General features: G+C 33.0%; 1 long non-coding RNA gene across 1 annotated transcript; it reads right to left on the bottom strand.

Annotated features, from left to right (window-relative positions):
- Positions 1–23,462: 23,462 nt before the first annotated feature.
- LOC120195458 lies at positions 23,463–24,172 on the bottom strand. The gene is made up of 3 exons (XR_005523056.1): positions 24,054–24,172; positions 23,657–23,741; positions 23,463–23,573 (listed from the first exon to the last, which is right to left on the bottom strand). It is a non-coding gene; the product is annotated as an uncharacterized LOC120195458 (long non-coding RNA).
- Positions 24,173–25,312: the final 1,140 nt, after the last annotated feature.

Genomic DNA, 25,312 nt, shown 5'->3' with positions numbered 1-25,312 from the left:
ATATACGAAATTAATTTCAAAACTCAAAATTGAAAATAAATCGATTTTGAAAGCTAGAGTTGATTTTGAAAATCAAAATGAAATTTTGAAAAATGATTTAGAACTTTTAAAAATCAAAATAAATGATTTAGAAAAGAAAAATTTTGAGTTAGAAGTTAAGGTTGAAAGCTTAACAAAAGAAAAAGAATTAATTTCTAAAAACAATCTATTATGTTTAAAAATGGAAAAATGCTCACATTGCCATTATCATGGTCATATGGAACATACTTGTCATTTGAAGAAAGGAAAACATTTTAAAATTAGGCAAGTATGGGTTCCAAAAGGAACAAGGGGCATTGTAACTAACGTTCAAGGATCCAAAGCAATTTGGATACCAAAATCTACTTAAATTTCTCTTGTAGGTGTGTGGAAGCAATTGTAATGAAAATGATGATAATCAAGATGCTCTAGCCACACATGAAAAAGGAATGGGTAACCTCCAAGCTTAATACTTTTAACTTTGGATTATTTGGTTGCTCATTTGATTTTAAGCATGCAAGAGTTTTGGTTTTAAATGATTATGCATCATTGTTTTACTCTCATGTATGTTGAAAAGATGATTATGATGAACATTTTAAAATTGTAATGATTTTTCAGAATTTTTAGTTCATCATAATAAAATTTTGGTCAAAATTTGTTTTAATGCAAATGATATCTCTCTAACAATTGACATCAACTTTTCAAATACTTTGATTTTATAAATCTTTAAAAAAATTGACCTAAATTTAAATGTTTATGCATGTGGTTTAAATAAAAATGATATCCCTCTAATAATTTATATCAAAAATTTTCAAAAGCATAACATTTTTAGAAAACTTTATGCATATGATCTTAAATTCAACAATTGGTATTGCATAAAGTATTTTAGTCTTGGATATATTTAATTTCATATGCTACTAACATGTTTGTTATTATTTGTTGAAATTCAATTTTGTTTAAGTGTCAAGATCCTAAAAGAAAAATTTTATTTGGAATGCATTTATTGAGGGGGAGATTTGATTTTTTTCAAATGATTTTTAAAATGTCAAATTTACTACTTACTCTCCAAAGTTATTTTGAACTTCAAATATTAGAGTCTTTTTGATTTAACAAAAAGGGGGAGAAGTGTGAAGGTGTTAAAGTGGAGAAGTGTTAAAGTAAGGGGGAGTAATTTCAAACTTGATTTCAAAATCTTAAAATTACTCAAATGTTTTGTTATATCAAAAAGGGGGAGATTGTTGAAAACATTTTGATGTTTCGATATAACAAATTAAGTTAAATGAATTTTAAGATTTTACAAAAGATTTTCTAAGTATATTCGATGTAATTATTCGAATATCAAAATATTACTCCAAGTCTTTCAAAGTTCATTTTAATCCTTACTAAAGTGTAAAATTGTGTTTTATACTTAAACTATTTTAAAACAATTTTACAAAGTATTTCGAGCCTTAATCGAGCCAAAAATATTTTCTTTTTAAAGGGTTTCAAGAAAAATCAGATTGTCCAGGGGGAACAGATTCCCCCTAGGGGGTATCGATTCCTCGGGAACAGATTCCCCCCAGGGGTATCGATTCCCTGGGTACAGATTCCCCCCTGCATGGTTTGGCTCCGAGAAATAACAGATTACTCGGAGGGAACCGATTCCCCCCTTGAGGGTATCGATTCCCTCACTGTACATCAACCCAACGGTCATAATATTTGAATATTATGAAGGGGTATCGATTCCCTATGAAGGGGTACCGATTCCCCCCATTCTGGGCATCCTATTTTTGCAGAAAAATCATTCCCAAATGTCTCCAAAACATCCCCAATGGCTAGATATGACTTCAAACACATTCCAAGCTATAAATACAAGCTAAGGACACTTGAAGAAGTAATAGAACAACTATCCAAGCAATAAAACACAAGAGAAGAATTTTTCATTCTTATTTCATCTTTCTCTTGTATATATTTTGTTCTTGTGAGCTCAATCTTGTAAACACCTACCTTAGAGAGGTTTTATTGTTTACATTTCTTATCCTTTTGTAAAGGGGAAAGGTTCTAGCTTAGCCCGTATAAAAGCTAGGGAAAGGTTCTAGTTTAGCCCGGAAAACTAGGGAGTTTGTAAGGTTACTCTTTATCCTCAAAAGAAAGAACAAATTAGTGAATTTGTTGGAAAATCCTTGGTGAGGAGCTAAGGTAGTGGACGTAGACTTTGATTGAGAAAGTCGAACCACTATAAATCGCTGTGTAATTCTCTATTTTTCAATCTCCTTACTCCCTAAACACAAAACCGTTCCGACCCCTCTTTGCAAACCGTTCCGATTATCGATTCGAGCTTCCGAAAATCCTAACAAAATGTGTGAAGATCCCCATAGATCATAATATAAAAGCTGGAATGGTTCGATATACACACTATCAGATTGAGAAAATGGCAACTTAAGACTTTTACCCAAATGACAAGCAACACAATTTTTTATTGGCGTCATGAAGTGTTTTTACATCAATCTGTTTGCAAACTTTAACAAGATTATCATAGGAAGGATGCCCAAGTCGCCTATGCCAGATTTCAAATTCCTTGGAGGATGCCATGGTAGCATGCACTTTAGCAATACCATCTATACCTTGAGAACTGCTAGCTTTGAAAGCATATAACCCATCATACTCTTCACCCCGCAGCAAAATAGCCTTAGTGACTTCATCTTTAACACAACAGGCTTTGACATGAAACTCAAGAAACACATGGTTATCCCTAGCAAGCTTAGAAACAGAAAGTATGTTCTTAGTTATAGAGGGAACATGGAGGATGTCACTTAAAGACAAAGTAGGTAACTCAGCCTTGCCAACCATATGAACATGCAAAGAATCACCATTCCCTACCATTAACTTACTAGGATTGGTACAATTCGTGTGATGAGTGATCGAGGTTGCATTGGAAGTAACATGGTGCGTTGCACCAGAGTCAATCACCTATTGATCTTGACTAACAGAAACAGCATGTGCCTGATTTTGCCAGTAGTCCTGTTATCATCACGATACTTGCTATTGTGATTACAACAACCACATGCACTATCATTAGTTCCATTTTCAGCATAGTAAACTTTTGAAGTTTCAGGACCCGAGGTATGATCATCAAGCATTATACCAGAGAAATCCTCATCGAACCTGTCGATACATATTTTCGTCCGAGCATTATATGGCATTTACACGTAGCATATAGTATATATATATATATATGTACTATGTTTTATTACTCATACATGTTGATTTTTTTACAAGCCCGAAGTAAAGAGTGACCCATACACAAATGATACCCAACAGCCCAGGTGGCCCAACACGTGACCCTCTCTGGAGCACCCGAACCAGGCCCTTAACCCAATGCAAGTTAGGGTTTTTTAGAAACCCTAGTTGCTTCAGCATCATCCCAGCGTTGCAAGGAATCCTCACCCGTGCCTCCGATCTTTACACGCCGAACCATTCGGCGCAAGAATCTCACGGGACTCATCCATAATCAACAAACGAACGTTAGAGTTCTATTAGGACTCAAAATCTTTCTAAAAATAGGGATAATCTAGACTATAAATGTTCATGTAAACCCAACAAAAAGGAGGGGGAGGAATTACAGAGGAAAAATAGGGAGATTGGAAGCAAGTTACACAAAAAAATCATTCGAAAAAAGGAGAGAAAATACAGAGTATTCGGGGGAGTTTTCCAGTTCCTATAAAAGCTCGTTCAGCTTCTGTGAAAGGTCACATGAGAATTGGGGGGCTGGAAATGGTGGTTTAGTCGATGAACAAAACCATTTGCAAGCTTCAGTGTCACCGATTCGTCGGAGCGTTGGATCTGACCGAGTTTCACTGTCTTCATCAAGTGGTTCAGCCGGGAAGAAGATGAAGACAAATCGACCCAAGACTCGACTTCTAAAGGCGACCAAGTCATCGACCCAATTCAAGAAGATATCGAGATTGAAATCGCAGAGATTCTTTTCAGATTGATGAAACAATCGCATAGCTCCAAGAAGAAAGATAGCGCTGAAAATACTTTGTCAAAGCTTGAATCTGAAGATATAAATGTTTCCTCCACCGATATTAAGCAGGATCCATTAACTGGTGATGCCTCGAAGAAGAAGAAAGTTGAAGTCGTGGATTCTCTAATTCCACCGAAAGTTGAGAATGAGCAGACGGCAGTTCTGGAAGCTTGTCACCGTTTTTCTAGTCTTCATGGTGGTTTAAGGTGTTTTGAATGGCCTGGGTCCCTTGCTTAGATTAGGTATGGCTCAATAATTAAATTTCATGGTCAGTAAGCTGTAAATAAACGTGGCAGCTTTCCCTTTGCACATTTAGCATACCTTAATTTTCATGTTTTGGCTTTGGCATTAATTGGTTTAATTAAAACATATACTAATGCTAATTGGATTAATTTTGCCTTGACTCCATGATTAGGTGCTGTTATATTTCCTAGATTGCTTGCTTGCAAAATGTGACCATTAATTGCCCTGTACTGTTTTGGTTGGTTATAATTTGGATAATTAGGGTGTTGACTGTTTTAATGAAATAGTAATTAGTGTGATAAATTTTCATGTTTGATTAATAAATTATTAGTAATTAGATCAGAATTTTTTGGAGAGTTTTGTTAATTGATTAATTGCTTTGTAAATTTAGATAATTACTATTACTAAACTCACATTATTTATTAATTAATTTTAATTGGTCTTAGTTTTGACACCTAGACACTCTCATTAATTATCATTATTCATAATTAGACTTCAAGGAAATAATTTGGTGATTAATTATATCTCTTTTAGCCTTAATTAAGAATTTGAATAACCACTTTGATGCATGTTGTTGAAATTGGGTATGTTTGAATCAAATATTTTTTATTTTTTCAATAGTAATTCCAATCGATCAGAGGTAATTTTTCGAATTGATGTTTTAGATTTAAATTTAAATTTTCGTAATTAAGACAACTGAGAAATTAATTGATACTGAAAGGGCGGTTCAAGGGTGCTAATCATTCCTTGAATGTAACCGACTCCCGAACCTGACACATTTCTGGTAAAACAGATCAGGTAAGATGATGTACGACCCACCTAAATTCGTTTTAAAATGGTCGGTGACGACTCTAATTCGTTTAATTCAAGTCGAAGCCCAATTCCGGGCCCAACAGAAAGACGGTTCCGACAACTTGGCGACTCCACTGGGACAGGTAAGTGAGTCAGGCCGAAATTAATTTTCGATTGTCTTTTTATGCGAAAATGGTAAATTTAAATTTATTTATTCGATTCCAATTATTTATCTTTGATTATTTTCAAATAAATAGTTGTATTGACGTTTTTTTAATGATTTCAGATTTTTCAAAATTGTCATCTCTAGCTCTATACCCGAGCTTCGAACCTTTTAAGTGGGGGTGAAAGCGACGCCTTCGTGAGAATTTATTCTCCGTATGGGCCTAGCAAGTAACCTTCAGGATTCATATACCTTATGTCTTCGTGTGAATTTATTCTCCGTATGGGCATACGTGAATGTTTCTTCTCGAGTTTAACTTAGTCCACATAAGCCTGTAATGGGCTTAGGACTAAGGGTCTGGCAAGCCCAAGGGGGTACCAGCAAGGAGAACTCGAGTAACTTTTTTTTAAACCTAAACCGGGAGAGTACAGGGAATTAGAGCCCACCCCAAAACCTCATTACAAACCCTAGGCTGCTTGGTTTTTATTTCCTGTTTTATTTTCTGTTCAAAGCATGTGAACTAGAAATGTATGCGGTTAGGACTAGTTTAAAATTAGCATGTGGGATAGAGATCATGTCCGGGTAAGGAATAATAAGTATGTGGGGTAGATATCATGTGTGGTAGGACTTTTATTTTCATGATTGTTTTTTTATTATTTTCATATCACTAACTTTTTCATTCTTTGTTTTCTTTTATTTTGTTTTTATCATTTGCATCATTTAATAGAGGTGTTGATCCACCAAAAACGTGTTTGTTAAACATGAATAATCTAAATTAATTGACAAATGGGTTGTAATACAAGAGATGAAAATACAGAGGACATTCTACAAGGCGACTATGTGTCACATTCAATCCCGAAGACGTGGCGCCCACAATTGAAGAGTATATCACTCTGTTGCGTTATAAAGGACTCAGAATGAATTGGGTCTACATCAAGCACAATGAAAGTCTATCTTGGAAGAACTGACTGGCAGAGGTTGCAGGGGAAAAATGAAGGTTACTGATCTTAGGAGTCCCTTTAAAAACAACAATGGAAAAACGATAGCTGAAATTGGAGACCATTACTGATGAATTCAAGAAACAGACGAATGAACTTCACATAGTTTCTATCAATTGAGGGCTCCAATGACGTATCCTTGGGAAAAGGTTCAACAGAAGATAAAATGCAAGAGATGCAGTCATTTGAGACTTCTTGGGCCAGTACAAAAAGTAACTCAACATTTGTACAGTTCATCCAGAGAAGCCAGAGCAGTTCATAAGGTTATTTAACGGGTGACAGACGAAGGCAGAAGACTAGTTAACATGTCAGAAGCTGTCATGATATTTTTTGTCTCTTAAAAGATAAAACATTTTTGTCCCCAATAAGGATTATTCATAATAACAGGCATTTTTTTTATCAAGGCCTTGAATATTTCAAGCATCATGTATTTAGACATTTTGTATTTTGTTATTTTCTTTGCATTCATTTTAACTAACGAAAGAGTGCTTCAATAAAGGAATAAATACTGGATACATCACCTCAAGCGCTGGACATACCCCATTCGCATAACACCCGCTTGAAAAAGAGGCGAATGAAGGCTAGAATTATTCAGATCGAAGAGAATATGGCAAAATTACAGAAAGAGCTGGAGGATAAGATGGCTCAGAATAGTCAAAGTACCTTGGAGTCCATCAGGAAGAACCAAGAGTTCTTGGTCGATCAAATTATGGCCAAGTTATCAAGTCTCCAACAAGCCAGTATACCAGGGCAGGTTCATATGAAAGAGTCATTATACCACCAACCCCACAAGTGGTTGTCTCTTCCGGGATCTTACCCGGACTGCAAGGTGACTCACCTGCCACCAAAGGGAAAGTTGTATCGGTTACAAATTTACAGACTTCTGTAGCAAATCCTGACAGTCATCCGGACGACTGCCCTATCTCGGATTTTGACGAGGAGGATAAGGCAAAGAAGATGGAAAAAAGATCAGGATGTTAGAAGATCAAATGAAGATGGTCCAAATGGAGTGGACGCAATGGAGCTGAGCTTGGTTTCAGATTTGGTGCTTCCACCTAAGTTTAAAATTCCTGAGTTTGAGAAGTTTGATGGGAACAGCTGCCCTTCAGCACATATCACTATGTTCCATTGTTTATAGGAGAGCCTGTCCGGTTCAGCTATCCGATGATACAACCAACTCAGCCGAACTCATATCAAGACGTGGAAAGACTTTGCCAAATCTTTCTTAGAGCAGTACAAGCATATCAACGATATGAGACCAGACCGTGTTATACTGTAGAGCCTGGAGAAGAAGCATAACGAGAGTTTCTGACAGTACGCACAGAGATGGAAGGATTTATCTGTGCAAGTTCATCCACCTTTGGATGAAAAGGAAACTAGAAAGATGTTTGTACAGACCCTGAAGACACCTTAATTCAGGCACCTGGTGGCAATCACATCGGGAAGTTTCTCAGATCTAGTTATGGTTGGTGAGATGATCGAGCTAGCTATAAAACAAGGGAAAATTGAGGGAAGAGACTCTAGTGAGAAGCCTCTCATTAAGAACAAAGAGTGAGAGATCAACAAGGTCAACACCTACAATGCTAACAAAGGTGTTATGATCTCAACCACTACAGATGTACCATTCGGTACTTCTAAACGAACTCAGAGAGAACCAAGGAATGAAAGGGAATCTTACCTGACTAATCTGGGGATTAGACCTCATAATGTCTTCCATAAAAAGACTCGCATCAGTCCAATCCCAATGACATATGAGGAGTTGCTCCCAACGCTAGTTGAGAAGAATCTTGTGACTCCGGTTCAATCCAAACCTAGAGAGGCCCCATATCCTGAAGGCCATGATATTAACAGAATATGCATCTATCATATTGGGAGCTCATGGCACACCACTGAGAACTGTGGGGCATTGAAACGTAAGGTCCAAGATCTGATCGATTCAGGGGCATTGACTTTCAATGTGTAATGGGGCATTCTGATCGAGAGTCGGATGGGGCATCCATCAGGAATTTTGTTTCATTTTCAAGTATATCATCTTGTTTGAACTTTTTTCTTCATTTTGTATTTCTTATGTGTGAATTTTTTTAAGGTTCACTTGACGTTCAAACATTTTAAATAAAATGCTTCCTTATAAGGAAATGAGAAAATTTTAAACTTGAATTTCTTGAATATCACCTTAATTAAAAGCTTTTTAAATTGATGTTGTAAATATTTGACAAATGACAAGATTGAACCCTACAAAACAAAGACCCATTGATCCTTACACCAGACTCATGCTCTTTTCTTACGGGGACCGAGCTAGTTTTCTCTTCTCATGAAAAGTCCATCAAGGAGTGGATAAAATGGGGCATCTAGTACCTGGAATTGCAAAGCTAATTGGTTTCTACTTCTGTTAATTACGTTCAATAATGATCATGATCTTCTCAGATGGAATGGTCAAGTAGGTGAATCTAGTTTAGGTCAGTTGCTTAGGAATTGAACTCTAACGATGAGATTTTCTGACTTTAAAAAACACCAAGACTATAACAGGTTCTTCTTAACAAACTTAAGAAATTAGATCCGTATACCCATATTATACTATTATATATATATATACAATAAAGCTTGAGCTGTCCCTCTAAAGCAATTGGTTAAATGCCCCGGCTTTATGGATGAGAGTCAGCTAGCCTGATAAAGGTGATCATACTATACAATAAAGCTTGAGTTGTCCCTCTAAAGCAATTGGTTAAACACCCCGGCTTTATGGATAATATTCAACTAGCCTGATAAATGTGATAATTATATCTATACAATAATACTGAGCTGTCCCTCTAGAGGAATTGGTTAAACGCCTCGGCTTTATGGATCTAGCAAGCTAGACAATGTCAAATTTAAATAAGGAGTTTCGGTAAAAATAGACTAAGGGAGTTAAGGAACACCTGTTATAGTCAATTTCACACGAGCACTCAGGAATTTCCTTTTTAGACCGATATTTCTGCGCTGCCTTTGTTAGAAGAGCCTACGAAAGATTTCAGAAAACTAAAACAAAAGTGTTTTGAAAGGTCTAGCCATTGATTATGCTAGTTGTGTCATTTTGTTCGCCTCCGATCAAAATGCCAAACCAAGAAAGAGGGACATGTCATTATAACCCACCTCTAAACAAACTTTTAGGTCTTGATATTTGTCAAAGATTTGCAGCTATCAAATCTTAAAAGAGAATTTGGTTCTTTTGATATCCAATAAACTCTCGTTTTATGTTTTGCTTCAATTGTGAAACCTAGAAGGATGCAATATTTTTCAAAACTCCTTTTTTCAAAATTTTGAAATTTCAAACAAGATAAGTTCTCTGGAAGCATGTATTGGAAATCAACGAATATCTCTCCAAAGCTCAAGATTGAAGCTGGGGCAAGAGAAGCTAAATTTTTTGGGGTAAAATTTGTTGGAGAAAGGAAAATAAATTGTCTTAGGTTGAGGTTTGCAAGAGTACACCCTGGTGGAAATGAAGACAAACTGAGTCAGAGATAGAATGAAGACTCCTCACACAATTATCCCCTCACATATCAACATTTTGTATATCGGATTTAAGCATGTTGAAGAGTCCAAGATCAAGAATCAAAAAATTAAGATACCAGTATCAAGAGCATCGAGACAGATAACCAGAAATTGAGATTTCTCTCCAAACCTTAAAATAACATATTTCACATATACATTTTAGACATACATAAGAGCATCGCATCGCATCCACAACATCACATATGTACATAATTTTGCAGATTCATGAAAGATATTGAACTCAAAAGAAGTGCAATTTACAAGTGTGGATATTAACTTCAGCGAATGAGCCATCTATGATTTCAATTTCACGAAGATGAATATCGTGCCCGATGAAGTGACTTAGTGTCACAACAAACCTGTCTTCCACAGATTTGACTTCCTTAAGTGAACGATTAAAGCTTCTGAAAGGATTTCTTTAACGTGCATGAACAAGCAGATTATCGATCACCTTTGAGATTGTTTCTCTCGAAATAAAGGGGTCGTCTCGCTCAAGACTAATTTACTCAAAATAAAGTTTTATCTCTCTTGAGACAGTTTCTCTTAAAACAAATTTTGTCTCTCTTGAGACATTTTCTTTTAAAACAAATTTGGTCTCTCTTGAAACAAAATCTTTGAATCTGTTTTCCTTGAAACAAATTTCGTCTCCCTTGAAACAATTTCTTTTAAAACAAATTTTGTCTCTCTTAAGACATTTTCTCTTAAAACAAATTTTGTCTCTCTTGAGACAGTTTCCCTTGAAACAAAATCTTTGAATCTGTTTTCCTTGAAACAAAATCTTTGATTCTGTTTTCCTTGAAATAAATTTCGTCTCCCTTGAGACAGTTTCTTTTAAAATAAATTTTGTCTCTCTTGAGACACTTTCTCTTAAAAATTTTGTCTCTCTTGAGACAGTTTCCCTTAAAACAAAATATTTGAATATATTCCCCCTGAAACAAGTTTTGTCTCCCCTGAGATAGTTTCTCTTGAAACAAAAAATCTTTGAATTTATTTTCCTTAAAACAAAATTTTGTTTACCTTGAGACCGTTTCTCATGAAACAACAAATATCTTTGAGAGCGTTTCCCTTGAAACGAATTCTGTCTCTTTTGAGATAACTTCTCTTGAAGCATCATCTGAATCATGTCACTCAGCTCAGGGGCAAATCAAATTTATAGTATAGCTCAAGGTAAGAAGGGCTATCTGTCAATAAAATGGTCGAGTTCAATTCCATTCAGCTCGATGACACCTCAATCACACTACTTTTCAGTCAAATTTTTAGCCAAGGTCTTTAAACCGAGAAGAAGACCAAAGCAGACTACAACGAGAAGCCACATTCTGATTCAAATCATTTCAAGTTGGGCTCGACTTCGCGACAGAGGAGCCATCTGCAACTCAAGTCGATAGAGAGTTATCCCTAATTGTAATATCAGAGTCAATTTCAGCTCCACAAAGGAGGATATTAGACTCAGGGACCCCTTCATACATAACGAAAATTTGTGTCTTTTTATATTTGCCCTATTTTTTGTTTCACGAAAAAGGACAAAGAGGGACAGCTGTCGACACATATTTTCGTTCGAGCATTATATGGCATTTACACATAGCATATAGTATATATATATATATATATATATATATATATATATATATATAATATATATGTATTATATTTTATTACTCATACATGGTTTTGTTTACAAGCCCGAAGTAAAGAGTGACCCATACACAAATGATACCCAACAGCCCAGGTGGCCCAACACGTGACCCTCTCTGGAGCACCCGAACCAGCCCCTTAACCTGATGGAAGTTAGGATTCGTTTGGAAACCCTAGTTGCTTCAGCATCATCCCAGCGCCGCAAGAACTCCTCACCCGTGCCTCCGATCTTTATACGTCGAACCATCCGGCGGAAGAATCTCGCGGGACTCATCCACAATCAACAAACGAATGTTAGAGTTCTATTAAGACTCAAAATCTGTCTAAAAATAGGGAGAATCTAGACTATAAATGTTCATGTAAACCCAACAAAAAGGAGGGGGAGGAATTACAGAGGAAAAACAGGGAGATTGGAAGCAAGTTACACAAAAAACATCATTCGAAAAAAGGAGAGAAAATACAGAGTATTCGGGGGAGTTTTCCAGTTCCTAGAAAAGCTCGCTCAACTTCTGTGAAAGGTCACATGAGAATTGGGTGGTTGAAAATGGTGGTTTAGTCGATGAACAAAACCATTTGCAAGCTTCAGTGTCACCAGTTCGTCGGAGCGTTGGATCTGATCGAGTTTCACTGTCTTCATCAAATGGTTCAGCCAGGAAGAAGATGAAGACAAATCGACCCAAGACTCGACTTCCAAAGGCGACCAAGTCATCGACTCAATTCAAGAAGATATCGAGATTGAAATCGCAGAGATTCTTTTCGGATTGATGAAACAATCGCATAGCTCCAAGAAGAAATATAGCGCTGGAAATCCTTTGTCAAAGCTTGAATCTGAAGATACAAATGTTTCCTCCACCGATATTAAGCAGGATCCATTAACTGGTGATGCCTCGAAGAAGAAGAAAGTTGAAGTCGTGGATTTTCTAGTTCCACCGAAAGTTGAGAATGAGCAGAAGGCAGTTATGGAAGCTTGTCACCGTTTTTCTAGAGTCTTCATGGTGGTTTAAGGTGTTTTGAATGGCCTGGGTCCCTTGCTTGGATTAGGTATGGCTCAATAATTAAATTTTATGGTTAGTAAGCTGTAAATAAACGTGACAGTTTTCCCTTTGCACATTTAGCATACCTTAATTTTCATGTTTTGGCTTTGGCATTAATTGGTTTAATTAAAACATATACTAATGCTAATTGGATTAATTTTGCCTTGACTCCATGATTAGGTGTTGTTATATTTCCTAGATTGCTTGCATGCAAAATGTGACCATTAATTGCCCTGTACTGTTTTGGTTGGTTATAATTTGGATAATTAGGGTGTTGACTGTTTTAATGAAATAGTAATTAGCGTGATAAATTTTCATGTTTGATTAATAAATTATTAGTAATTAGATCAGAATTTTTGGAGAGTTTTGTTAATTGATTAATTGGTTTGTAAATTTAGATAATTACTATTACTAAACTCACATTTTTTATTAATTAATTTTAATTGACCTTAGTTTTGACACCTAGACACTCTCATTAATTATCATTATTCATAATTAGACTTCAAGGAAATAATTGGTGATTAATTATATCTCTTTTAGCCTTAATTAAGAATTTGAATAACAAGTTTGATGCATGTTGTTGAAATTGGGTATGTTTGAATCAAATATTTTTGATTTTTTTAGTAGTAATTCCAATTGATCCGAGGTAATTTTTCGAATTGTTGTTTTAGATTTAAATTTTAATTTTCACAATTAAGACAACCGACAAATTAATTGGTACCGAAAGGGCGGTTCAAGGGTGCTAATCCTTCCTTGACCGTAATTGACTCCCAAAGCCGACACATTTATGGTAAAACGGATCAGGTAAGATGGTGTCCGACCCGCCTAAATTCATTTTAAAATGGTCGGTGGCGACTCCAATTCGTTTAATTCAAGTTGAAGCCCAATTCCGGGCCCAACAGAAAGACGGTTCCGATAGAACCTGTGCCAACACTGATTGACTAGGTGTCCATTTTTGCCACATAACTGGCACTAAACCCTAGGACGGATGATTAGATCGATGTTGTTGTTTTTCCCGATTCTTGTTAGAATCAGACTCGATCTTTCCTTGTGCATGATTGGCACTAACATGTAGAGATTCGGGCTGGTAATCGAAGCCCTCAAGCTATGTTTTAGCATCAATAAGCATGGTGCAGATGTTGTTAAGTAACAATGAATCACGCATAGCAGATATGACTATAATGAAGGGCTGATACTCCCTTGTAAGACCTTTAAGGATGATTGCAACATGTTCAGACACCGAAACTGGACTTCCACAGGAAGTTAATGCATCAGTAACTTCTTTCACCCTTGTAAGATACACTCGCATGCTATCTCCTCATTTCTTGAGGGGTTGAAGCTTATAATGTAAACTCATTACAGCAGTGATAGAACAATTAGTAAAGAATTGCAATACTTTGTTCCATACCTGAGATGATGTTTCAGCACCAACAAAATGAGGGAGTAAGTGAGGACTATCCGTTGATAACAACCAAGAAGCTAATGCACTATCTTGGGCCAGGAACTCCTCATACTCTTCATTGATAACTACAACTCCTTCTTCACCAACCACCGTTTCTAGAGGAGGCAACATCGTTTCAGTTAACATTCGCTCAAGACGACGGCTCCTCACAGTGAGTAACACTTGTTGCTTCCAAAAAAGAAAATTTGTTTCATCAAGAATCACGTTCACCCTTTTGTTGGTGAATACTTTGGTGTTTCTTGAAGAAAACTCCATTGAAGTGGCTGTGGAAGAAGCACTTTGATCCATAACAGCACGAATAGCGAAAGCAAACCCTAGGATACAGCCGCGAATGATACCATGTTGAGAGAACATGTAGCAACTAAACTCAACAACAACAAAACCAGAAAAGAATGCTTTCTTTCTTATTCATTAACACTTCCATTTACATTCATTATATAACATTCATACATTTATACGGTTACATGGGTGTTAACAACCTAACCAACTAACAGCCTAACTGCAACATTCCATGAATAGTGATCAGCTATAACTGCAACTAGCCTACTTCAAGCTTACTTCAACACTTTCAGCTCTAATTATTTCTTAAATCAAGCGGACTGGGATGGGAATGGATCAATGGGTAGCAGCTCTTAATAGAGCTGCGATGAAATAACATATTTTAGGGCATAAACCTTATTTATGGAATGAAAGACCTTAGAAAAATAAATAATACTGAAACTCTCGATTTGGAGATATGTTGTTCTTGCGAAAAGATGATGATCGGGGATTATAGGTTTTGGATCTTACTTGCGCTCCTAAGGTCTTTTTCTTTTGCCTAGGTACTACTCTACGGAAATCAATATCGAATAGAACGACTTCTGGTTCTCCAACCAAACTACCAGTTTAACATGCTCAACATTTATTAATCTCTTTTCTCCTTTGTGGGTTACACTAGGCTAGGCGAACTTTCTGATTCGTACCAAAAAAAGGTGATTTATGTAGTACGTCTAAAGAAGTAGTCTATATCGGCAACAAGAAATGAATGCCTTACAGCCACTAGAAAAATCTATATTCCAATAACTCGGATGAGGAATCAAAGGGTGAAGAACTACAAATGCTTATGATAGTTGACTAATAAGCATAATATTTTAGACTAAATCATATACATAGTTGTATGGGACTAATGGATTGGCTAAGGTTAATACAAAGACTCCTACAATGATAGTAAGAAAACTAGGATTGTCTGGAGGAACTTACCATACGACTGTTGGCTTTTAGCTTTTACTTGCTTGAAAAAGATTTGAAAGGTTTTCTTTCATACTCGAAAAGGACAGACGAGGTCACCCCAAGGATAACTTCAATATCCAGGGGTCGTGGACCGACCATAGAACCTTGTTTAATATGTGGAATGCATTAGTTGTCTGCTCGGAGAAGGGTAATTGCTTATTCTTAAAATCAGTATTCTTAAGACCAAAGAGTCACAGGGGTAGTGAAAACAGAAAAATAAATAAATAAATATAAACAAGAAATCATTAGGAATTTCGAGGGCGAGGGCTTGCCTTGAAAGAAAGTCAATAGATTCGAGGGATGGTGAGTTTCAAAAATATATTTTTTTTTATTGAAACTCGTTATGTGGGTGACAAATTTTAAGAAAATATATACTTTTTTATTAGAATTTGTCACGATGGAGTGATCAGTTTCAATAAAAAATATATTTTACTGAAAATTCACGTAATGAATTTTAAATCACTATAGTAATTTTTGTAGATTTCTAATTAATTTCTAAATCCTCCTATAACCCTAAATAGTTATTTTGTTTGTATTATTGGACTCATTTTTCGAGAGCTAACCCCAACCCAATAATCCATATCATATTTTATTATTTTTTAAATACTTGAATGATAATTTTATTTTATTTATCGTATTCAAATTTAAGGTTTAATATTTATATTTTATTTAAAATGATTTCAACTATTAATTTTATAATTTCATTAATTAGTGTTATAAATGATAAAATATATATCACAAACAATCAATTCTAAATCGAAAGAAAATAAATGGATAAATTTTACGTGAAAAAGTTTTAAGGAAAAATATAATGGATAAAAAAAGAAATTCATTATTATCAGTGATAATATTATAAGAAAATTGCAGAATTACACATATACATCTCTTAACAACAAAAAATCCTAGGTACAAACATATACAAGTACTAAATCATAAATAAAATTTTATATTATATTTTTTATTTTTATTCTTTATCAAATGAAAATTCAAATCAAACAAAATTTAAATTACGGTTTTTAACAATTAATCTAATTTGGCGTTTGGTTTAGGTAATCTTGGATTACCGGGAGAATGAAATGTCATTCCCCCGTTTGGATTACAAACATTTCCAATCCCCGGTAATAAGTTATTCCCAATAGTGGTATTTTGGGGGTATATTACTGGGAATGTGATTCCCTTCCATTCCCTTAGGTATTGTTACATTCCATGCGTTTTGGACTAAAATGCCCTTAATTTTTTTTTCCAAAAATATTATTTTTCTGTCGTTTTATAAAAAAAATCTACGAAAGTTAAATTACAAATTTATCCTTAAACTATTTTAGATTTACAAAAAAAGTTCATAATTAGAATTTTATATGAAGTTTAGGGGTTAAAATAAAATTTTACCCTTTCATTAAACCTATTTATCTTTTCAATTTTGTAAAAAAAAATTATATAATTTTTTTGAATTTAAAATTTTTAAAGAAAATATATAAATTAATTATAGTAAAATTATAGTAGAATTCAACTTGTTAAAAAACAAATATATAATAAGGACTATTTGGTAAAATATACATTCCAATAATATTTTATTCCTTTAATCAAACACTGTAATCCTACATTCATGCTAAACGAACCAAACACAACAACACAACATTTGCAGTAATCTTATTCCTGCCGGTAATCTTATTCCCGTCGGTAATCTTATTCCCGCCGGTAATCTTACATTTCGTTAATCAAACGCACCCTATGTAGTTAGTTGATATGTGAAGATGTACACAATTGGGGTCGTTGACCTTTTTAATGCATCAACTATTGGTTCAATATACAAGGATTTGGAGAGGTTGTTTCGTCTGCTATTCATGAATATAAGAAGAATATTATGAGCGTAAAAATAGATGGTCTATTAAAAAAAAGGGTAAACTAGACGGGAGACTATTAAACTATAGTCAAAAGTTAATATGATCACAAAACTATTTAATTGATTCAATTAAATCATTGGTCGTTAATTTTTAACAGAATTAGTGACGTGTCCATTAATAAAATTAGTATAATTATATATTTGGTTAACCAAACGCACCCTAGTTAGTTAGTTGATATGTGAAGATGTACACAATTGGGGTCGTTGACCTTTTTAATGCATCAACTATTGGTTCAATATACAAGGATTTGGAGAGGTTGTTTCGTCTGCTATTCATGAATATAAGAAGAATATTATGAGCGTAAAAATAGATGGTCTATTAAAAAAAAGGGTAAACTAGACGGGAGACTATTAAACTATAGTCAAAAGTCAATGTGACCACCAAACTATTTAATTGATTCAATCAAACCATTGGCCGTTAATTTTTAACAGAGTTGGTGACGTGTCCGTTAATAAAATTGGTATAATTATATATTTGGTCCTTAATATTTACATATTATATCAATTTAGTCAGTATTTTAATTCAATTAAATAAATTCAACTATCCAATTAGAACATGACACGTGTCAATACATGATTGGAAGGTTTTATTTTTGAATTTTAAATTATCTAATTAAATAATTTTTTAATCAATCAGGTGGTGACACGTGTCACCACCCAATTGAAATGGAAAATAGAAGAACAAAGATGCGACCAAGGAGAATCGAACCTGCGTTTATGGGGGAGAGAAGTAACCAGGCACCCAAATCATTGGGCCAAAGGTCCCCAATGGTTTTAACTTACAACAATTTACATTTGACTTGTAAAAAGTTTGTTAATGATAAAAAAATTAAACAAATTATTTGTTTAAATAAATTTTAGTTCGAATTAATGGTTACAGAAAAAATTTGGTTAATTCGATTCGGTTAATAATTTTTAAATAAATTTCGGTTCGATTAACAGTTAAGGAAAAATAATTTATTTTATTCGATTAATAATTTTCAAATAAATTTCGATTCTATTAACTGTCAAATAATTTCGGTTCGATTAATGGTTAAAGAAAAAAAATCGGTTGATTTGGTTCGGTTAATAATTTTCAAATAAATTTCGGTTTGATTAACGGTCAAATAATTTCGTTTCGATTAATGTTAAATAAAAAAATTCGGTTAATTTGGTTCGGTTAATAATTTTCAAATAAATTTTGGTTCGATTAACGGTCAAATAATTTCGGTTCGATTAATGTTAAAGAAAAAAAAAATCGGTTAATTTGGTTCGGTTAATAATTTTCAAATAAATTTCGGTTCGATTAACGGTTAAAGAAAAAATAATTTATTTTATTCGGTTAATAATTTCCAGATAAATTTCGGTTCGATTAATGGTTAAAGAAAAAAATTTGATTAATTCGGGTTGGTTAATAATTTTCAAATAAATTTCGGTTCGATTAACGGTTAAAGAAACAATAATTTATTTAAACAAATAATTTATTTAATTTTTTATCATTAATAAACTTTTACAAGTCAAATGTAAATTGTTTTAAGTTAAAACCATTGGGGACTTCTGGCCTAGTGGTTTGGGCTCCTAGTTACTCCTCTCCCCCTTAGATGCAGGTTTGAATCTCATTGGGTGCATCTTTGTTCTTCTATTTTCTATTTCAATTGGGATTGGTTAAAAAATAATTTAATTAAATAATTAAAATTAATAAATAAAACATTCTAATCATGTATTGACACATGTCATGTTCTAATTGGATAATTAAATTTATTTAATTGAATTAAAATAATTACTAAATTAATAGAATATGTAAATATTAAGGACCAAATATATAATTATTCCAATTTTATTAATGAACATGTCACCAACTCTGTTAAAAATTAACGGCCGGTGGTTTGATTGAATCAATTAAATAGTTTTGTGGTCTGATTGAGACAAAAAATAGTTCGGTGGTCACATTGACTTTTGACTATAGTTTGGTGGTCTCCCATGTAGTTTACTCTAAAAAAATACTAAAGGGTCTATTTAGATTGGGTGAAACTTAAAAACTTTGACTCGTCTATATCAATTTCTGTCTTGAAGGCCTCGATTCAATCGCTGGAAAGGAAACAGCTGGGAGTAGATGATGCTAATACCACGTCTGAAATTTCCACTCTGCGAAGCAATCTATAGAAGGAACTTAGGCATGAAGAGAGGGCTTAATGGCAAATGTCTAGGGTGACTAATAGCAATGAATAAGGTTGGAGTCATCGCAAACTTCAGTTCAAAAATGGGTATGTCTTGGAATGGGATATCCAACGTAAATATCTAGGGTGACTAATTGCTAACTTTACTGGCCTTGGTCTGGATCAGGACTGGGTTAAATGAAATGGAAACAATGATGGAGCCTATTCAGTTAAATAGGTCGGAGTTCTATTGTTTCCACATTTTTCTTCCAATTTCAACCGAAAAAGGTGGTTTAGATCGAATTAGCTCCTTCGAGGGTCAAATCCTTTATCTGGATGATTTTATATTATCGGATACCAACAAATGTAGCACTATTATCCCGTATACGTATCCGAATATAAATTAAAAATGTCACATTAACCATTTAAAACATTTGTTAATTGATTTTCGGTAAAATTTGTATCTTTAAAATTTACTCAACTAACCCTTTTCACCAAAATTTCTTAATTGTGTAAAACAAAAATAAAATATTTTAATCTCCAATTCAAGTATGACTTCAAGCAGTAACTAGGCAAATTAATACTATTTCATAACATAAACAAAACCGTATAAAAATTACCTAATTTAAAAATCATCTTCATAGCAAATAAAATATAATTTAATAGCTACTATTATTTTAAAACTACTAATTATACCTGATACTATCCATATTAAGACAATACTAATTTAATATTACAAAACCATTTTTATAACTAATCTTATCAGTGCAGCTAACCATTTTTATAACTACTATTCTTATTAATACTATAGGTAGATCTGATTTCACAAAAAGTGATGCCCACTATGCTCTTCACTCCGCAACTTTTTCCTTTCCTATACCTACACATGAAACAATAACACATTAAGTATAACTTAGTGAGATATTATAAACGAGTAATGAAACATATCATAATAGAAATAGCATAGAATTATTTTACAGAAAATATCTTATAAGAATATATAAACAGGTTTATTAAATTTTTTCTTTCTTCAGAACCTATATATAACAATTGTTACATAAGCACATATTCTCATATCTAATTATTCAATGAAAGTTTTACTTTCAATGAATCAGTAAACTAACATTTTTCAGTTTAATATGAAACATAGTCCAATGGATGAGAATGCATAGTACACAAATCAGACGAACATACACGTATTACACTTTTAGTGCTAGATAAATATATTGGTAATTGTAGAACACAATATGATTGTACCATAATTTAAAATATCATGATGCCAAAATCAGATGTATCATACATTCTTTTCTCAGAATATTATAGTCCAATATCATACGACTATGTATTGAATCAAACATGCTAGTACATAATACAGTTGCTATACTTCATCTCTATAGCATGCCAGTTATACCAGACAACTCAATATGCATATAGTGGACATTCTTATCAAATCATATACTATTCATTTATCAGAAGTATCCATAGATACTACCATATCAAAAATCATATAAAAGTGCATTGGGAAGTTCATACCCGAAATCATCTATAAAACCAATTAATAAAAAGTATTATATATATATATATATATATATATTTTGTGTAATTTATACCCAAATCATCTGAATACCTTTTTGTTAAACTAATATGAATAATATATCAAAATACGATTTAAATATTTTTTTCCTTCAAACCATTCGAAGTTTATTCATCGCAAGTCTTCCTCATATCATATATAATAATATAAGTAAGAATGCAGTCACCCTATACGCCTCACTATCAAACTTGTAATGTTGATAAACCTTCACTCTCGTGTTTTTCCTTCACTTTTGACTCGTTTTGATTATCGTTACAATCTACACGAAAGTCATTTACACAAAATACACATTTCAAAGCACATGTTAGTATCTTCACTAACATGATTGGCGTACAATAACATAAAATTGCTAAAACTACAATTAATATATATTCGATACAAATTCCCTTTTCTATGATCAATGCTAACTTTAACTTTTTCAAATAACCATTTCTAGTCTTTGAAGTATTCGTTCTTAACAATAGTTCAAAACACTTTAGAACATTTCACATTTAACCACTAATAAGTATTTCTTTAGAATTCATCCCAATATTTCAAATTCATTCAAAGTGCTCCTTTTCCATTTTACCTTAAATCCAGTACCAATCACTAATTTCAAACATTCCAATAATACAAATTCCCTAAGAAATATCTTTGGACACTTGTTTAAAAACTAATAAAAATAAATATAAAATTTATTTTATGCTAAAAGACATCTTTACCCTTAAAAATCATGATAATTACAAACTACCATGCTACATCATGCTTTCATCATCCTTCTACATCATCAAATTCAAACATTAACTAATATTTTATTAGTTTCCATCTTTGCCCTTGCATTTTTTCAAAAATTCCAATTTAATCTAACGATCCCAATTTAACATGTAAAATAAATCTTAAACCCAATGATCCATGTTAAATTCCACTAAAATAAAATAAAATAAATGAAATGAAATTATTAATCTTACAATATTCTTTTTGCTTTCAAAGAACACTTCTTGTACTCATTTTTATTCATTTCTCAAGTGTTCTTATTTGTTCTTGAATTGTGTAAACACATTCCTTGTGAGGTTTTTATAAGTTTGTAATTTATAATTTTCTCTTTGAGAGAGTGTCTCAAGAATTTGGGGTATAATTCTTGAGGGAGTTGTAAGGTTACATCTTATCCTCAAAGGTAGATACAAATTAATGAATTTGTGGAAATCCTTAGTGTGGATGGCCAATGTAGTGGATGTAGACTTTGGTTGATAAAATCGAATCACTCTAAATTCTTGTGATCATCTGTTTAATTTTTCCTCATAAGCTTCCACCAATTTTTTAATTGTCAATTCACCCCCTCTTGGCTATTTCATCCTTTCGATTGACTCAATAGGAACAAACGCCACTAAAGAAAATATAAGTAGTGGCGTTTAAAGAAACGCCGCTAAAAACCTATTTTGTTGTAGTGAAACAACTTAAAGTACTTGTTAATTGTGAATTCAAGTGAATTATCCCATACGTATTCTCTTGGAATTTATTGTCTCATGATTCTGAAAAGCTTCAAACATGTTTTACATGAATGAAAAGTAATACGTAACCACTCCAATACACTTGAAAACTGTTCCATTGGTTGATTACAATCTTAAATGGTGTTAGGTTTTATGTTTTTATTATTTTAGAAAGTTTTATGTTTTTATTTGAATGTTTGGTTTTATGAACTAGTACATGTCACCGATCTTTGATTCATTTTAATACATAAACAAAGGCCTAAACATCGAGCCACTCAATCCAACCACCACCACCAACTGGCTGAGCTAATAATAAATAGGGAATTTGAGAAATTGTGCAGTTCTACGTAGCTTAAGCTTCACCACAAATATGCTTTGCATGCATGGCGAGTGGCCACGCCCTCCGTGTAAATAATAGTAATATCAGACTTCCATGGGAGGCATATCGCTTTATGTAATTCAAAACCCCATTCTATTTAAATATATATATATATACACATTAATCAAGGTTTATGCTTAATTTGATTTTCTCTTTGGCAGTCCCTCCTCTCTTCTAGAATTTGGTTCACTTCACTTAAATCATTTACATTTCAAGTGATTTGATAATACATCATTTTCATTTTGACGTTTTAGTCCTCATCTTGGGACCAAATAGTTGAGTGCTTTGAATCGTTTACAACTGGATAAAACTGAACCACCGCTGTCTTTTTCATTAACCACTTCTTTCCTCTTTGATTGCATAAAAAATAAAACCCTATTCTTTCTCTGCAGTCTGCACTGTAATTATTTGCAAAGGAAAATGATAATTACTGGAAGGTAAATCTCAACAATAAATTCGATTATTATTTTCTTCCTTGCTTAAGAGAATTAAATTACAGGGATGAATATTCGTCAAACCATGTTAAGCAAAGTAGAACTTGCAGCAAATCATATAACAGAAACGAGAAGAAGAAAGAAGTAATTTCTTATTGATATCAGCTCACATTGCTTCATCTTACACCTTATATTTATAGCATATTTGTAACAACCTTAACAGCCTAACAGACCTAAACCGTTTCCTAACAACTTCCCTGTGATGGTTATCACCATTCATCTCCATCATACAGTGCTCATGCATGTTTACATGCATAGTATGCATGAGCACTCTAGCTCACGTGCATACACAGTTTCTGTTATCTCAACAAACCACAACACAACCACAGAGAATTAAATCAGGGTTTATTAGTAATACAGATGCAGTGATATTACAGAGATTTATTATCAGCTGATGTAGATGATGGAAGGATCACAGCAACACTCATCAATGAGGCAGCAGCAACACAAAGCTGCAAGTCTGCAAAATAACCAATAATTTAGAAGAAAACTCTCTAAACTAATTGAAACATCACTGCATGGGAAGAAGAAAATAGTATGTACCAGCCCTCAAGGAAACCAGGCTGTCTCCTTGGTGGTGGAGCGGCATATTGTGGTGGTGCCATCACTGGGGGTCCTTGATAATAACCTGCCAACCAAAATTAAAACAAAATCTACCCTTAACTTTCCTTTAATCCAAAGGGAAAACACAACTCTCACTAATTTCCCCTTTCTCTCAAGGAATTAAAAAATATATAACTCCAACTTAGAATCCCATGCCCATGAACATTAACAACAGAGCATGCAAAAATGTAAAGGCTACAACTTTACAAATAAAAGCTTCAAAATCTTAAAGTTTTGGAGAGAAACTGTGGCCATAAATACAAAAACTGAGATAAAGCAACTTGAATAGGGTAAAAGCTAAAGGAAAATGAACATACAAGCAGAGAAAAAAGAGTACCTTGAGCAGGGTAGGGATAAGCATACTTGGGGTCACTCATGCTTTTGCAAACTGCAAAACTTTAGGAAATACAATGAAAACAAAGAGGAGAGAAGGATTTTATATATATATAGAGAGAGAGAGAGAGAGAGATAGATAGATATATAGGGCTGAGTACATCTTTCCTTCTTTTTGTAATGTAATTTATTATTCAAAGTTCAAACTTTCTCACTGTCTAATGAATCGCTTTATGTGGTTTGTTCCAGAATTGATTCGGGCGCCCCCGCTTCATCTCAAACTTATGACGTGTGAATTGAGAAAAAAGGTTTTCCCGTGCTTACGTGGAAAGCTAAATTTGAGATAGGTGGCCGTTGGATTGCTAAAGGGCACCACTAGTGGTGTCGCTAAGCAAAAGCTTTCATTCCTCAGACAGCTCAGCCAATTGTGAAAACGCGGTTCTTACATGAAAAAAATGGTACACACTCTCCGTTCTATAATCTGTAAATTATATTAGGAAAAATTTTAGAATGCAAGCCATTCGCAATTCACATTAATTTTATAGAGTAAAATTTACAAATAATTATTGAATTATATTAAAATTAATTTTTGAACATTTAAATTTTAAAAATTTAAATAATAAATATTAAAATTTTATTTTATTACAAAATAGACACAAAATCATAAAGAAATATCTTATTTGACTTTTTAATTATAACTAAAATTTAATTTTACACTTAATTGTAATTGAAATAATTTTTATTAGGTTCATTGAATTGAAAATAAAATAAATATTGATAAAATAAATATCATCTTTTAATTTTATATTATAAATATTAAATTTATATTATATAAATTAAAAACTATTTGATATAATATTATAATATTATGAATGTATGAATTTTAAATTAAATTAAGTTTTTTAAAATAAAATTTAAATTCTTAAATCACATCATTAATAAAAAATTAAATTTATTATTTGATAATATAAATTTTCGGACGTCAAATATTATAAATGTTTTTTTATTTTACAAATACAACAACAGTTAAATAAATAATTAGTTATAAAATTATTTTCACTTAATAAAACTTAATTTCATTGCTTGATAATTGAAATTTTTGAAAATATTTTTTAGTTTTTAAAAATAATTTATTTCCATATATTTTTAAAAAATTCTAATTGTTTTAGAATTATTACTTAAAAACTTTAAAAAAATATTAAAAATGAAATTGTATTTATAATTGAAGGGATAAATAAGTTATTTTTTTAAATTAATTTAGTA

This window comes from Hibiscus syriacus, unplaced genomic scaffold (assembly GCF_006381635.1).
Source record: "Hibiscus syriacus cultivar Baekdansim isolate YM2019G1 unplaced genomic scaffold, ASM638163v2 tig00117016_pilon, whole genome shotgun sequence".
NCBI classification, from domain to species: domain Eukaryota; kingdom Viridiplantae; phylum Streptophyta; class Magnoliopsida; order Malvales; family Malvaceae; genus Hibiscus; species Hibiscus syriacus.
Note: the sequence above shows the minus strand (reverse complement) of the source record. Positions and strands in the feature narration are given on the sequence as shown.